We start from the raw sequence: 16175 nt of genomic DNA on the forward strand, positions 1-16175 counted from the left end.
CAGAAAGGTGTGGTGTCCCGGTATCAACAAAGAAAGACCCAACGCCAAGCTCTTTTGAGCTCTCTGAGAGTGACCTGGAAAGGTTTGCAAGCTGCACACTTTGATCCCCTCCCCTGTTCCTTCGTCTTGTCTTGGGGGAATATGGACTTCACTATGAAAGCCTTGGCAAGTAGTCACTGACAGATGTCAGATGGGCTCCCCCGCCCGAGGCTTACCCTAGAGGCAGCAGCTGGGAGGCTGGGAAGAGCAAAGTCCCCGGCACTCCCGTCCTAGGTTTAAGACGGCCTGGTACATTTTAGGCACTTTTTTCCTGCATGGAAAAATAGTGAATACGCTTTATGACCTCATCCTGTGTTGGGCTCATTGCTGTACTGTTATTTTATTTTACTTTTATGATTGGTTATTGCTCTTTTCACAGCGGATTTACATCTTCTTAGGACTTCAACGGAAATCCAACAGAAGAAATCAATTGGGCGCAGTTTGGCCACTAGGGGGCAGCAGGAGGTCGCCAGACGTTTCCGGGTAGCTGGGCGGAGGGTGACCGGTTAACTCCAGGGAAAAGATGGGACACTGTGACTCACAAAGGGCTTTTTGGCTTCTCACAGCATTTCCTCACAGTGTTGAGTTTGCTTCTCACACCAGGCCCAGGAAACCGGCGGGTGGGGCGGGAGTTATTGCCCCACGCCGCGGGCCGGGGGAGGGAAGGGTTTACCTTGGGAGGGTTGGTGTCATAGGAGGTCACAGAGTGGCAGAGGCGGGGTCCACCGGGATCCAGGCTCCTCCTGGGAAGCTCCACCCTCAGAGACCCCAGATAAGCTGGGTACTGCGAGGAGACCAGGGGCAGAAACCCGGAGGCCGACGTTTATAAACGTCGCCCGGCTCAGTCCTTCCATACCCACTCCGGGCCCCACCCACGGCTTAGCAATGCCCTCTGCATCTCACCGGTGAGGACTGTATTCTAGACTCCGGCTGGCAGCCACACCCTTGCCCCCCCGCCCTGACTCCTTCCCGGGGGTGTGGGGGGGTGGGCAAGCATGTCTTTATTCACTTTGTTCTCTGACCCCCACCCCCACCCCCGTGCAGGTGAGAGAGATGCTCAGGCCCCTCCCTCAGGAACTGGGCACAAAGGCAAATTCACTGCGCGGAGGGCTGGGGAGAAATGTGTGTTGCACAAGCTGAGTGATCAGTTTGTGGAGACGAAAAGGCCAGGAAACAAACACAACACAGGTCTGAAATGATCCGATCATGGGGAAGCCGGTTTTCTGCCCCGCCCACCCACCCTCCCTCCCCAGGAGGAGGAACACCCAGCCTGGCCGGACTGTACCAGGAATGAGTTTGCACCCATGTGTTCCTGTGCGTGTGTGTGTGTGTGTGTGTGTGTGTGTGTGTGTGTGTGTGTGTGTGTCCGTCCGTCCGTCCGTCCGTCCGTCCGTCCGTCTGTCTGTCTGTCTGTCTGTCTGTGTCTGTCTGTCCATCTGGCCGTCTGTCTGTCCCGCCCTCTTCCTCCCACCCTCCCTCTCCTTCCTGATCTCCCCCTCTCCCTACCTCTCCTTCTTTTCCTCTCTCTCAGGGGCATACACAACCAAGGAGACAGGAACACCAGTAAGAAGGCACACTGTGTGCTGGAGTCTGGGCACACTGTGAGAAGCTCTCTAACCACATAGATTACTTGTGTTCAGTTTCTTTCCGAGGAGGTGAAGGGGATGCGTAAACCTACAAGAAAAATAAAAAACAGAGTTCCCTCGTAGATGAGAAAAGGCAACACTCATTTATTTAGGGGCTTCATAAAATGTCAGCCGACTAGCAAGAAGCAGCCTGGGATGGTTCTTGATTTATTATTTAAATTTAATTTAGTTAATTTTTGGGGGGGAGGACTTCGAGACAGAGTTTCTCTATGGCTGTGGAGGCTGTCCTGGAACTTGCTCTTGTAGACCAGGCTGGCCTTGAACTCACAGAGATCCTCCTGCCTCTGCCTCCCGAGTGCTGGGATTAAAGGCGTGTGCGCCGACACTACCTGGGCTTAACTTTATTATTTTGTTTATGGGTGTTTGCCTGTATGTTGTATGGCTGTGCACCTCATTCATGAGGTGCCCTGGAGGACAGAAGACGTTGTATCCCCTCAAGCAGGAGTTGAACCTCGGTCTTAAAAACAAACGCTTTTAACCACTGTGCCAATCTCTCCAGCCCTGGTTTATTCTGTTTTTAGAAGAAGCCAAAAAAGTTCTGGGAGGAAGGAGCTGGTAACCAAATGGAGCCAGGCCTGAAGCAGGCAGAGGTGCTTGCTTCTGCTAGAGGCCCCGAAAAGTGAGACCAGGTCTTGAATGCTACCAATCACCCGCTAGGGTCAGAGGTGACAGCTGCACCTCACAGGCTCACCCAGCATGACCATACGGCGGCTAGTCTGACCCTTGCAGGCTCAACTGGGGCTGGAATCACAGGTTTGTCACAAGGATACAGAGCAAGAGACAACCATGGCCTTCAGGGGACCGGTGGGTACCAGTCAAGACCGGGAGGAGAGGAACTAAGAAATGTGATCGTGAAAGAAAGAGAGGAACCCTTGGCAGACTTTCTGGGCATTCCTGAGGCCGTGGGTTCAACACCGTCCCATGAGGGCAGACAGGCAGACACTAGCCCAGTTTATCCTCAGCCGAGTAAGCTCTTAAGTGAGGGCTGGGGACGACAGCCCTCCAGAATGAAAGGGAGGTTTGGGGGTGACCTCAGACTCCTCACACTGGCACTGAAAAGAACCTGTTGGTCCATCCCCAGCAGGAGCCACCGAGCTGAATGCTGTCGGAGGGTAGAAGGAAGCCCCCTTTTCCTGATGCATGGCCTAGAGCTCTTGATGGTAAGCAGCGCCACCTCAAGAAATGGAAGATGAAGGTAGCTGGGAGTGTTCAGTGAGCACCGGAGCACCTTCCCAGGACCTGTGAGGAAGAAGTAAGGCAGAAAGTAAACCTAAGCTTTGGAACTGCGCAAGGAGTGAAGCCTCCCAACATTATGATTTATCACCGTGGCTGGAAAAGCAAAACAGCCAGCCCAAGAGGTGACACACCAGAGCAGGCTGATGCATAACATCTGGAACACCGTGTCTGGGGTTCCTTTTGTCTCCAGTGTCCTCAGAGTCTGTGCCTCCAAGGAAACCAGAGAGAATCGTGTGCTGACTTGAGATTAGCAAGCCTGGGAAGGTCTAGCCATGACTCCTCATGCAGCTCTGACTCAGCAGTCATTTTTTTTTTTTTTGTGCCCCGCTGGCTCGGAGTCACTGAAGGAGAGAATGTCTTCTTTGAACCTCTCTGTCGGTTCTGACTAAGCGGACAAGGATAGGCAGCTCATTCATTACCTGGCTGGGAGCATCTTTCTGCCTGAGCCTGCCTCCCACCTGAATTTCCCTGTCCCCTACTCTACCTGTCTTCCTCAGAAGCTCCCAAGTGTGAATACCCAAGCCTCCCTGTGCCTGGGCGGCATGGGAGCTTCCAAAAGCACCCACCCACCTATTTGTCTTCCGTCTTTTTTGCACAATGGCCAATTCGTTAGTTGCTTTTCCTTTGCTGTGACAGACTACTTGGCAAGAAGGAACTTAAGGAAGGAGTGGTTTATTTTGGCTCCGCAGTTTGAGGATGTCGGAATGGCTCTTCTTCATGGTCGTGATGTTGACTGCCACCCGCTCCTGAGAGGCAGAGGCGGGTGGATCTCTGTAAGTTCAAAAGCAGCTTGGTCTTCATAGTGAGTTCCAGCCCGCTCAGCACTGCACAGTGAGACCCTGTCTCAAAACAAGAGTGGCTTTCAGCTGTGCGGCAGCAGGAGCGTGGCGAGGCAGCACATTTGCCGTCGCGGTGAGAAAGCAGAGACCATAGGAGGCGGGAGCTCACGGCTTTCTCCTTTTTTGTCCGTCCCAGGAATGAGCACCCACAGGGTGGTGCCACCCACGTTCAGGGTTAGGTCTTCTCACCTCAGTTAAGCCTCTCTAGAAACAGCCTCACCTGCAGCTATGTCCGAGGTCATCCCAAGTCCCATCAAGGTGGCAAACTCAGGTCAACCATCACATAATCCCCTCCTGGCATGCCACTAGTCAATTCGGGTGGAGCCGCTTCCCTGAGAAAAAGCTCTCGGTCTGTGTGGTCACCTCAGCCTCGTCACCCAGCACAGAGAAGCTCACCCTCTTCTTCACTTTCAGTTTCTCTGTCCCCAGGAGGTCCACGGTCCTTCCTCCCAATTTAGAGTTCCCCAACTTAGCTTTCTTGTTATGGTCAGCCCAGGCTATTGCAGGCAGCAGCTCAGCCAGGTTTGGTTGTCTGTAGCTGAACATTGAGATTCGCCAGCATTCAGAGGATTTGAGGACATTTCCCTTTCACAAGGCAGCCGGGCTATATCGTAAAAACGCCCCTGCCTTGAAGGCTTATTTAGGAAAAACATAATGTGAAAAAAAGTGAAGATTCAAGGTAGCTGGGTATAGGGGTGTGTGTCTGAAACCCAAGAGTGTGGGAGGCTGAGGAAGAGGAGTTCAAAGCCAGCCTGGACTGCGTTGGAGGGACCCCGACTCCCCTGAACACCAGTTAACGGAAGAGTTAGGATCATGTCTCTTAGAACCGGTTGCTAGTCACCCTATCTCATGAGGTCCGGGCTCTGACTCCCCCAAACCTATACCCAGCTGGTGAAAATATGAGGAAGTTCTCTTGAATACTGTGACCAAATCACTTAACCTCAAGACTCCTAGTTTAACAACTTAAAGCCCAATTCAAGTATCCACTCTGCTGGTCAGCAAAGCCTCTGGCGGTAGCTCAGAGATAAAAGATACATCACCAAGGCAGCTTGCCTCTGCAGTGTGGTTAAGAGCATGGCTTGTTTTATTTTGCGATTTTTTGCCTCCCTTTGTGTCCCTGACTGCTCCGGAACTCACTGTATAGACTGAGCTGACTTGGAACTCATGGAGATCCACCTGCCTCTGGGCTTAAAGGCTTGTGCTGCTGCACCTTTAACCCCGTGTGGGCAAGAGCTCGCTCAGTGTAACAAAATTGGCCTAAGCTGAGGCATTTTGTGACAGCCTATGAGTTCTAGGGACACAGACCAAGCCTTCTGGAGAACCCCGAGCTCTGCATCTGTCCTGTGAGAGCCAGAGGCCAACCAGTTTCCAAGACTCTGAAAAACCAGCCAGGAGGCAAGGTGACATCTCCCAGCTCTGATTTCTTCAGTTGGATGGAATAATGAATTTCTCTACATACTGACGTCTCTCATCAAAAAAAAAAAAAATCCTACCCCACAAGTCCCCCTCATCCTTCCCTCCTCAACCTCATTCGGATTGCAAGTGTTGGGCTCAGGGACACTGATCTGGCTTCTGAGGTTACTGACTGGCAAGTTGCATGTGGACGTGTTACAGAGTTTGAAATCACCAGGAAAAGACACCAGGCTCAACTTAAATTTTAGTTAAATTTATTAAAGCTGCCAGCAGGACCACAGTCTCAAATCCAAATCAGAGATGTGCTACCCAGAGGCAGGAGAAGGAAGGATTTTCAGTTTGGTTGGTTTTGTTTTGTTTTGCTTTTGGATTTTCAAAACAGAATTTCTCTGTGTAGGCCTGGCTATCCTTGAACTCACTCTGTAGACCAGTCTAGACTTTGCCTGGGCTTAAAGAGGTTCTCCATTCCTGTCCAGAATGAAGGAAGGGCTTTTAAAGTCGAAAATCACAAGAGCTTTTTTTTGTTTGTTTGTTTTTGTTCTGCCAAGAGTAGATTGTCAAAGTGACCTGGAAATAGTCTTTGAGTATCTGCACAAAAAATTTTACAGAAGCCAAAATCAGCAGTTAGCACTATAACAAGTAGATGGTCATGGCTGTGTCTCTAGGTGCAGGTCTAGGAGTCAGGCTTTATCAGAAACTTCCAGAAACGTGAACCAGACAAAAGCTGCTATTAGGTCCCTAGATGGACACCTAGCACAGAGTGGAGTTTCTCAGCCACCACCAATAGAGTGTGCACTGGGCACTACCTCTTGCTTTCAGCTTTGAGGGATCAGGTGAAGTTTAAATCTCCTCTTAGTCGGCTATCACAGACTAGGACTTGCCTTGTTTTCTTTTTGCCTTGATTGTCAAGGCTCAGTCAGTCAGTCAGTAATTATTACTGGAATTTTGAGTTAGAGTTTCAGCCGTAGCCCAGGCTGGTCTCGGAACTTTCTGTTTAGCCCAAGCTGACCTTGGACGCACACCGAGACACAGTTACACTTCTGGAGACAGGTCCCCCTGGACACATCCTTTCCCATCTCCTCCACTTTCCCTCCCTGTTTACCAGAACTGTTTTGGTTTTTCTCCCCCTGCTTCCTCCTCCCCCATCTTTATTCTATGCTCTTGTCTTTGGTTCTTGGTTTTGATGACTCCATGGTTTGCCCCCTTGCTTAAAGCCAACACAAAGTTATCTGGGCATAAATAGCCTTAAAGTGTTACGGAGTTTTAATGCAGGCTTCCTGATAGGTTTTACATACAGCCCTATGAGGAAAACATGAATGTTTTTCCTGTGGGCAATTAAAACAGAAGAAAAACAAAACCCAACCCAACACAGACTGCATTCATTCCACCAGAGGCTACGTTGGCATCACTCTACGATCAGACAAAGGGATAGATTGTGTGGCACTGGAGAAACATCTTGGTTCACAAATCCCATACAATCTGGAGACACCAACGCTGAGCTTAGTGCAAACATTATTCTCGAAAGAGATGAATGATGGATGGAAGACATGGGCAGGGGTGAGCCCCAGTGCTGAAGAGTGGGGGCCCCATGGGCAGTTACTCCATAAGAAAGAAAGGAAATAGGTACTGGTTCACTGAGAGAGCTGGTGTGCCACTCGGAATCAGGGAGAGCCATTGGAAGAGACGTAAATGGGACAAAATGTCCTCACGGCCTGAAAGTTTCAGCTAAAACCACCAGTGGTGCATCCATACTAATACAACATGAGGAAAACAGTCTGGGCCAACCATGGGGAAAGGAAATGTGATAGAGGAGGAAGGGAAACAGGGTGACTAAGGCAAAGGATGCTGTACCCTCCCCGTGGTTCCCAGGAGAGGACAGCATAATGACTTGAGGCCAGTGACAGTGCTACCCCAGATGAAGACAAATCAGGGGCCATGGCCTTTTCTGGTAAACTCGAGTTCAGAAGAATCCGGTATTGTAGGCGGCTGGCTTTACGGCCCTCATCACTGACACGCACAATTTGGTAATCTTGGTGTGATGTCCTTCAACATTTAGCAAAGAGAGTTCTGTTGAAAACAGGTCTTTCCTTGGAGCTGGCCCTGCTTAGAGGGATGGAGTCCCGGGATAGCCTGGCTCCAGAGTGACATTTCTATCCTGTGGAGTACACCCACCTTGGGAGAGTTGAACCATCTTTTCACAGGGGTCACCTAAAACCACCAGAAATATTGGTATTTGCATTATGACTCATAACAGTAGCAAAATTGCAGTTATACAGTAGCAATGAAAATAATTTCACGGCTGGGGGGGGTGGCTTACCTAACCATGAGGGCCTGTATTGGAGGGTTGCAGCATGAGGAAGGTTGAGAATCACCGTTCTAGGGGAACTGGGCACACTGGAGCTGTGCAGATGGCTGTGGCCAAGCTGACACGGAGAACCTCTAAGACTAATCAGTAGCCATACTGAGCTTAACTTCCCAAACCAAATGAATCAGAATCGCCAGGGGTGGTACGCAAGCATCCCACAAGGGATGTTTCAAATCCCTCAGTGACTCCAAAGGTGAGCCCGTGATCAGATCTACCATTCCACGTGAATGGTTTCCAAGTGACGGGGGAAATAAAAGTAGCACTATTTGGACAAGAAAAGAAAAATCTATCCTGCAATGAGATACTAGTGAGGAAATAATGGACAATTGGATAATGATAGCTAATACCTGTTAACTGCTTATCATCCTGTGTGGGATTCATTTTCTCCTTCCAACAGTCGTCAGGGTTTTAGAAGTGATAAAACAAGTGCTCCACGAAGTTAAAAAAAAAATTTGTTCAAAGTCAGGCACAAGTAACAGGACTGGGATTTGAACCCAGGCTCACCATCAATAGAGTTCCTTTATGTGCCTTCCCTATGGGATCCTAATGGTTGCTACGGCTTGAGTTTTCCTCCAAAACTTATTTTGAAACTGAATCCCAGTGCGGTCAAGTTGGGAAGTACGATGTAACTGGAAGCGTTTGAGTCCCAAGGGAGGCAACCCTGACCCATGGGGACAACCCTGACCCATGGGGGCAACCCTGACCCATGGCAGCTCTAAGGGGCCACAGCGCTGGGCTCTCTCTCTATCCCTCTTCCAGACTCCAGCGTTAAAGCCAATGCTCGACCCTTACCAGAAGCCAAACCTGCATGTTTCTCGGTCTTGAACCTAGTACACATTTTTTATCGTTTGTAAGTCGCCAGGACTGTGGTGTTCTGTTATAGCAGGAGCAAAATGGCTAAGACGATTGTCAGACAACTTGAGTAAGTCCTTCGCTTTCTCCCTTCTGGGGCTGTTTTCTCATCTGGAAAGTGGCGTAAATGGGCCCACCTCAGAGGCTGACTAGGAAGGCTAAACTCTAGAGTGGTGTCTAGCACAAAGCCGGGGCTCAGGAAATGCCCATCCTCCCTCTTCCCCTTCTCCTTTCCCATAAAGGTTTCCACGGTCTAAAAGTTTTCTCCAGTTTGCTTCTTGAGCACCTTCTGCAATACAGCCCTCCTCACGACTGACGGGTTGCCGTGAGTGCAGCTGTCTGTCTGTACGTTCCGAGGGGATGGCGTTTGCCCGTGGGATGGATGGGGGAGGAGGTACAGACGTTAGTCCCCACTGAACAAAGAGTCCAACTCATGACACTTAGGAGGAAGCGAATCGGCGTGAAGGAAGCTAAGGAGTGACTCACAAGCTACCGGTGCCCACAGCACAGCACCAAGGGTCCGGGGCTGAGGCGGGGCTTTCAGAACCAGAAGGTGTGCGGTGAGTGAGTCAGCAGTTGCTAATCAAAGAGAACCGGCACCGTGCGTGACTCAGAGCAATAGTGCATTTGACTAAGATACAGGTTTCAGAGGGGTGGAAAGGGAGCGGAAGCTCCTTTGCCGGGGCCATGTGAAACTTGGGGTGGGACTTTGGGAAGTTACTTTGCAAATGAGTGGGTACACCGTCGGGAACACATGCTAAAGTCAGGGTGACTGTGCGGGCGTTTGCGGCAGCTGACTGGGGGAGGTCTTGGGGCATGCGGCATAGCTAGTTTTTATACACCATCACTTCTGGACAAATTTACAGAGGACCGTGAAAGAAGATATATGTACCTTTTAAAAAAAAAAACAAAAAACAAGCTGAGATAAATAACGGAGAAAGAAAACCTGGTGGTGGCTGGGAGAAGGGGCTAAGGGATGAAACCATGCCAGAAAGCTGTGCTAAGAGAAATTCCTGAAACCTAACCAAAAATGAATCCTGACACAGATTTTATATTAAGAAACACAACAAATGCCTATGATAGTTTCTCTCTCTCTCTCTCTCTCTCTCTCTCTCTCTCTCTCTCTCTCTCTCTCTCTGCTCTCTCTCTCTCTCTGCCTCTCTCTCTCTCTGCCTCTCTCTCTCTCTGCCTCTCTCTCTCTCTCTCTCTCTCTCTCTCTGCCTCTCTCTCTCTCTGCCTCTCTCTCTCTCTCTGCCTCTCTCTCTCCCTCTCTCTCTCTCTGCCTCTCTCTCTCTCTCTCTGCCTGTCTCTCTGTTTCTTTCCTCCTTCCTTTTTTTTTTTTTTCTTTTTTTTTCCGAGATAGGGTTTCTCTGTATTGTTTTGGAGGCTGTCCTGGAACTCACTCTGTAGACCAGGCTGGCCTCGAACTCACAGAGATCCACCTGCCTCTGCCTCCTGAATGCTGGGATTAAAATTAAAGGCGTGCTCCAATGCCCGGGTCCAGCACCTTTTTCTGGTTTTCGAAACAAGGTTTCTTTGTGTAGCCCTGGCTGTCCTGGAACTTGCTCTGTATGTAGACCAGGCTGGCTTCAAACTCACAGAGATCTGCCTACCTCTGTCTCCCGAGTGCTGTGACTAAAGGCATGAGCTGTGCCACCTCTGCCTGCTGTTGAGTACAGTAGTTTTACAGAGAATCTAAAGTTCTTCACCTATTTCTTAAAGTCCCTGTGAAGGTTTAACTTCAGTGTTAACCTTCCTGGATTTGAACTCACCCAAGAGACAGATTTGGGTATGCTGGAGAGTTTGTTTCCAGAGAGATTTCCCGGGGAGCGCAGACCCACCCGTAATTCAGGAAGCATCATCCTCTGGGATAAGGTCCTGGATGGATTGAAAAGAAACAAATGGAGAAAGCAGGCTGATGGCCTTCACCTCTCTGCCTCCCGACATGCCCTACCATGATGTCCCTCCAGGATGGGCTCGCTTCAAACAGTGAACCAAAATAAGACCTTCCTTTCTCAAGTGGCTTTTCTCAGCTGTTTTCACAGAAACAAGAAAGTCACACAGTAGCACTGACTCCCCATTTAGAGGTACACAGCTAAGTAATCTAGGGAAGTGCTTCTGTTGATCACGAGGCTTATCTAACCTAGGAGAATAGTTCCATCCCAGCAATGAAAACACTAAAACTGCAAAGTACTATGACCTACTTGCCGTAACTGCTGGTGTTTTAAAAGCAAAGGCGGATTCTAAAGGACCCTTTGATGACACCTGTTGTCTTAGTCACTCTTTTATTACTGTGAAAAGACACCATGACTAAGGCAACTTGTGAAGAAAGCATTTAGCTGGGGGGATGGCTTACAGTTTCAGAGGGTGAGTCTGTGGTCACCATGGCAGCAGGCCCGCAGGCATGCTGCTAAAGCAGTAGCTGAGAGCTCACATCTCATCCACAAGATGGAGCCAGAGAGAGAGAGAGAGAGAGAGAGAGACAGAGAGAGAGAGAGAGACCAGGCCTAGCTGGACTTAAGAAACGTCACAGTGTCCGTTCACAGTGTCATACTCCCTTCAACAAGGCTACGCCTCCTACTCTTTCCTAAATAGTCCACCAATTGAACTAAACATTCAAACCTATGAGCCTGTGGAGGCCATTCTCATGCCAACCACCACAGTACATTGCTAAGACTGTTTCATGTGAGCCCATCAGTGTGTATGCAAAACCATTCTTTGGAGGGAAAGGTAAGTGCAGGCTTAAGATTCTGTGGATAAAAGTATTAAGACAAGAGGCACTTGTGCAAACTCCAAGCAGATTTTCAAATCTAGAAAAACAAAGCCCTCAATTATGGGTTACATTCTTTAAAAAAGTAGCTAGAGTAATTTGCTTTCATTTTTAAAGGTTTATTTTAAATTTTTCAGTGTGTGTGTGTGTGTGTGTGTGTGTGTGTGTGTGTGTGTGTGTGTGTGTATAGTGACTGCAGAAGCCAAAGAGGACATTGGATGCCCTGAATCTGGAGTTAGAAGCAGTTTAATAACTGAGCCATCTCTCGTTAGTCTCAAGTTTTGGATTGATTAGAAAGAATAACACATCTATTTTTACAACAGTAAAAAGAGGACCCGTTTTGAGTGTAGAAGAAGCAGAGACAGAAATTAAGAACGAAAACTGGCCGGGCAGTGGTGGCACACACCTTTAATCCCAGCCCTCGGGAGGCAGAGGCAGGCAGATCTCTGTGAGTTTGAGGCCGGGCTGGACCGACAACCTCCAAAACAATACAGAGAAACCCTGTCTCGTAAAAACCAAAAAAACAAAACAAAACAAAACAAAAAAACAAACAAAAAAAACCCGAAAACTGTATTCGGAGTTTTCCTGTCCCGACTGCCGGCTTCCCAATAAAATGCACAGAGACTTAATGTCAATTATAAAGGCTCAGCCAGTAGCTCAGGCTCGTTGCTAGCTAACTCTCACAACCTAACCCATTTCTACTAATCTAAGTGCTGCCCCGAGGCTCGTGGCTGAAGCTTTTGATAACCATGCACCTCCTTCATGGACGCTTGAGAGACGAGAGGGGTGACCAGCTGACTGTGGACTAGAGACGTAAAGGGAAACACCTGAGAAAACCTGCCAGGCGCATACATATCCTGTAGCCTTCTTTCTTCGGCTGCCACATTTCGGAGCCAGAGTCCCTGGATGCCTCCAGCTCCTGGCTTTGTTTCCAAGAGTCTCCTGGCCTGACTCTTGGCCTGGGGGTGTGGAGCTTGGTTTGGAGCACGGCCCTGCTTCTCGCCCAGCACTGTCAGGAGCACACAGGGCCTTTCTGCGTTGGTGTGCTGAGGCCACGCGACATCTGATTCCAGCGAGTCACTGCCCCTTCCAGAGACTGCCGTCTTAAAAAAAAAAAACAAAAACGAGACACCAGGGCTTACCCTCTTACCCATCTGAAAGTTTTGTTTTGTCTTTAAATGTCAAGTGTCTCCTGTACTTTCTTTAAAAACCAGGCTGTAGAGATGGCTCAGTGGTTAAGAGCATTTAGTGCTCTTCCAGAGGACCGGGGAGAGGGCGTGGGTGGGTGAGGTTCAGCTACCTACCAGCATCAACATGGAGGCTCCCAACCATCTGTTAACTCCAGTTCCGGAGGATCCAACACCTCCTTCTGGCCTCTATCGGTACTGCAGGCACACAGTGCACACATTTACATTCAGGCAAAACACCCATACACATACAATAAAAATAAATCTTTTTTTTAAACAGTGTTTGTAGCCACACATGGTGGCGCACACCTTTCATGCAGAACTCAGGAGGCAGAGGCAGGCAGATCTCTGTGAGTTCAAGACCAGCCTGGTTTACAGAATGAGTTCCAGGTCAGCTAGGCCTGTTACACAGAGAAGCCCTGTCCTGAAATACAAGTCAAAACAAAACAAAAAAAAAAGCGTTCGTGTCCTTGTGTATTTGTATGTTGTATGAGTTTGTATGCACAAGCCCAGAGGTCAGAAGATGACAGCAGATAGCTCGGGCTATTGCTCTGGATCCTAGTTCTTTGAGATAAAGATTGTCACCGAACCTGAAACTGCCCATTGTTTAGCTAGGGTGCCTGGCCAGCAAACCCCACCCAGCCTTCTGTTTCAGAGTCCCCATCTACCCCCTTCTCTCAGGGCTGAAGCTACAGACTCAAGTAGCTCATGGGTGCTGGGGATCTGAGCTTGGGTCCTCACTCTTGGGTAGCTGGTAATTCTTGTTCATTGGACCGTCTCCCAGCCTCTGTGTTCTCTTTCACTCCCAAGATACAAAGCAACGACAGCAGGCATCTTTTAAAAGCTGAGTATTACATACTAGATACCTTTCCTCCTTTTTAATTTTATGTTCCTTTTTTTGTTTGTTTGTTTTGTTTTTTTTTCGAGACAGGGTTCCTCTGTGGCTTTGGAGCCTGTCCTAGAACTACCTCTTGAAGACCAGGCTGGCCTCAAACTCACAGAGATCTGCCTGCCTCTGCCTCCCCAGTGGGGGGGGATTAAAGGTGTGTGCCATCCACGCCCGGCTAATTTTACGTTACTTTGCCAAGAGTAAAAAATTGGAAACTCAAGCGGTTTGAAGCGTAAGCATATTTTCCATGATCAACCTGGCTATAAAAAAAAAAAAAGTCGGTCATTTTATTCTTCTCACTGTGTAAGCCCACCAAGGCCCTAGAAAGATAAGGCCAGGTCACTCATGACTGTTTTTGAAAAGTGTGTAAGAAACCAAAACCAAAACAGATTGCAAAGTCAGGATGGAAGCAGGAAAAGACTATTTTCTTCAGGGAAAAACCAACAACAACAACAAAAAATGCCCAATATTTCTGACGTGTCCTAGGTCACAGTTTTCCTGTTCCCAAATCGTAGGAGAAATGGATTAAAACCTCTCCGTGAGCTAGAGAGGGTTTTCCCTGCGATGGATCAGTGGGGGTCATGCTGTGATGGGGCCTGCTGGGGAGGGCATGGCTGTGTTGACCACTGTCAACCTCCCCTCGGGGCCTAGAAATGGAGAGCAAGCTAGCACACTGGACTGGAACGAAATTCTTTAAAGTATGTCTTATAAACAGATATAAAATGTCTTATAAACAGATGTCTCAGAGTCTTCCTCTCGATTCAGCAAGTGAACTTATTTTTTAAAAAGATTCGTCTATCTTTATTTTGTGAAGGCGTGTTTGGCTGCATGTGTGTACGTGTACTACTTGCATGCCTGGTGCCCTCAGAGGCCAGGAAAGGGAGCTGATTCTCAGGAAATGAAGTTATCGGTGGTTGTGAGCTGCCATGTGACTGGACCAAACCCCAAAACCCCTTGCCAAAGCAGCAAGTGCTCTTACCCCTGAGCATCTCTCCAGGCCCAAAGAAGTTATTCTCAAAATCTCTTAGGAGATACTTCCTCTGCCTTTCAGGTGGGAAGGCTCAAAGAAGAGGGTGGTCAGTACAGCTGCCTTCTGGGCCGTCACAGAAACCCTGAAGTAAGGAGACCCAGGGAAGTGGACCAAAACTGCTACTCACACCAGGGTGTGGAAAATCTGACGAGACCGATACCATATGACAAGTTTTCCAGAAAAGACACACTGGGGAACTTGGGCAGCAATAAATGCAGCTCCAGTGATGTCCAACCAGGCCATCGGGTCCCCTAGTGCGGCCTTGACAAAGCTCACATTGATAGTAAAGTGAATGGGGGGGGGGTGGTGGTCATAAACTCAGGCCAAGCCCCACAAACATTCTTGAACAGAGCAGACACAGGATGCCAAACAGGAGACCGGTTAGTTTTGTGGAGGGCGCTGCTGCCTCAGCCTGCTGTGTCTGCCAGTGCTTAAGATTAATAAGCGTGTTGCATTGCAATGATCCAGAAAGGCAAATCCCACGACATAGAACAGTAGATGACCTGTACCAGTAGACCCACGGAACTAAGTTCCCCAGAACGAGAAAATAATCCCTGCTCCATGTCTAAAATCCAGATATGAGTGAGTACATACCATGTTTGTCTTTTTGTGACTGGGTTACCTCACTCAGGATGGTTTCTTCTAGTGCCATCCATTTGCCTGAGTATTTCAAGATTCCGTTTTTTGTTTGTTTGTTTGTTTTTCTCCCTGCTGAATAGTACTTCATTGTGTAAATGTACCACATTTTCTCTATCCACTCTTCAGTTGAGGGGCACCTAGGTTGCTTCCAGATTCTGGCTCTTACAACCCATACCGCCAGAGAGGCTGGGAAACAGTGAGGACCCTAAGAGAGACAGACATGGTACCCCGGAGAAGGAGAAGGGGACAGGATATCCTTGAGAAGACTGGGAGCGTGGCAGGAGGGGAGAAGGGAGACGGAGCTGGGAGAAGGAGATGGGGAGAGGAGGAAATGGAGGAGCTGGAAGGTTGAGTCAGGGGAAGAATAGAGGAGAGCAGGATGAGAGATACCATAATAGAGGGAGCCGTTATAAAATTGAGGAGAGATCTGGCACTAGGGAGATTTCCAGAGACCTACAAGGATGACACCAACTGGCAATCTAAGGAATAGTGGAGAGGCTACCTTAAATGCCCTTCCCCTATAATGAGATTGATGACTACCTTATATGCTATCCTAGAGCCTTCATTCACTGTGCTGAACTCCTGGAATCCAGTTGCAGAGAGGGAGGAGTGATAAGCAAAGGGGTCAAGACCGGGCTGGTGAAACCCACAGAAACAGCTGACCTGAACAAGGGGGAGCTCATGGACCCCAGACTGATGGCTGAGAGGATAGCATGGAACTGACCCAGACTCCCAGAATGTGGATGTCAGTGAGGAGGCCTGGGCAATCTATGGGCCCTCTGGTAGTGGATCAGTATTCATCCCTGGTGTACAAAAAGACTTTGGGAGCCCATTCCACATGGAGGGATGCTCTCTTAGCCTGGACACATGGGGGAGGGCCTGGGCCCTGCCCTGGATGATACACAGACTTTGGGGATCCCCCATAGAGTGCCTCACCCTCCCTGGGGAGCAGAAAGGGAATTGGATGGGGGGCTGTTTGGGGGTGGGGGGAGGGGAGGGAGAGGGAGCTGGGATTGACATGTGAAGCAGGCTTGTTTCTAATTTAAATTAAAAAAAGAAAAAAAAAAAAGAATCCCTGAATAGCCTAGTTTGGGTAAAGCCGGAAAGACTTTCTCTGAATGATATGAGGTAGTGTGGAAGATCCAGGAGAAACTGAGGCAGAGCACCACACCCAAAAAGAACAGACCCCAAACACCTCCTCTAACGATGTCACGAAGTGCGTGCTTAGGGTAAGGATGGGCAAGACTCCAAAGAGAAACGTAAGTCTATC

The 16175-nt window shown here is 48.9% G+C and overlaps 1 long non-coding RNA gene across 2 annotated transcripts; it reads left to right on the plus strand.

Annotated features, from left to right (window-relative positions):
* Positions 1 to 225: 225 nt before the first annotated feature.
* LOC121143143 lies at positions 226 to 5684 on the plus strand. 2 transcript variants are annotated; one of them, XR_005880245.1, is made up of 4 exons: positions 226 to 944; positions 1084 to 1227; positions 2207 to 2438; positions 2767 to 5684. It is a non-coding gene; the product is annotated as an uncharacterized LOC121143143 (long non-coding RNA). The 2 variants fall into 2 exon arrangements; XR_005880244.1 differs by lacking the exons at positions 2207 to 2438; positions 2767 to 5684 and adding an exon at positions 1571 to 1739 and having other exon boundaries at positions 234 to 944.
* Positions 5685 to 16175: the final 10491 nt, after the last annotated feature.

Source organism: Mesocricetus auratus, unplaced genomic scaffold, assembly GCF_017639785.1.
Source record: "Mesocricetus auratus isolate SY011 unplaced genomic scaffold, BCM_Maur_2.0 Super-Scaffold_100011, whole genome shotgun sequence".
NCBI lineage: Eukaryota > Metazoa > Chordata > Mammalia > Rodentia > Cricetidae > Mesocricetus > Mesocricetus auratus.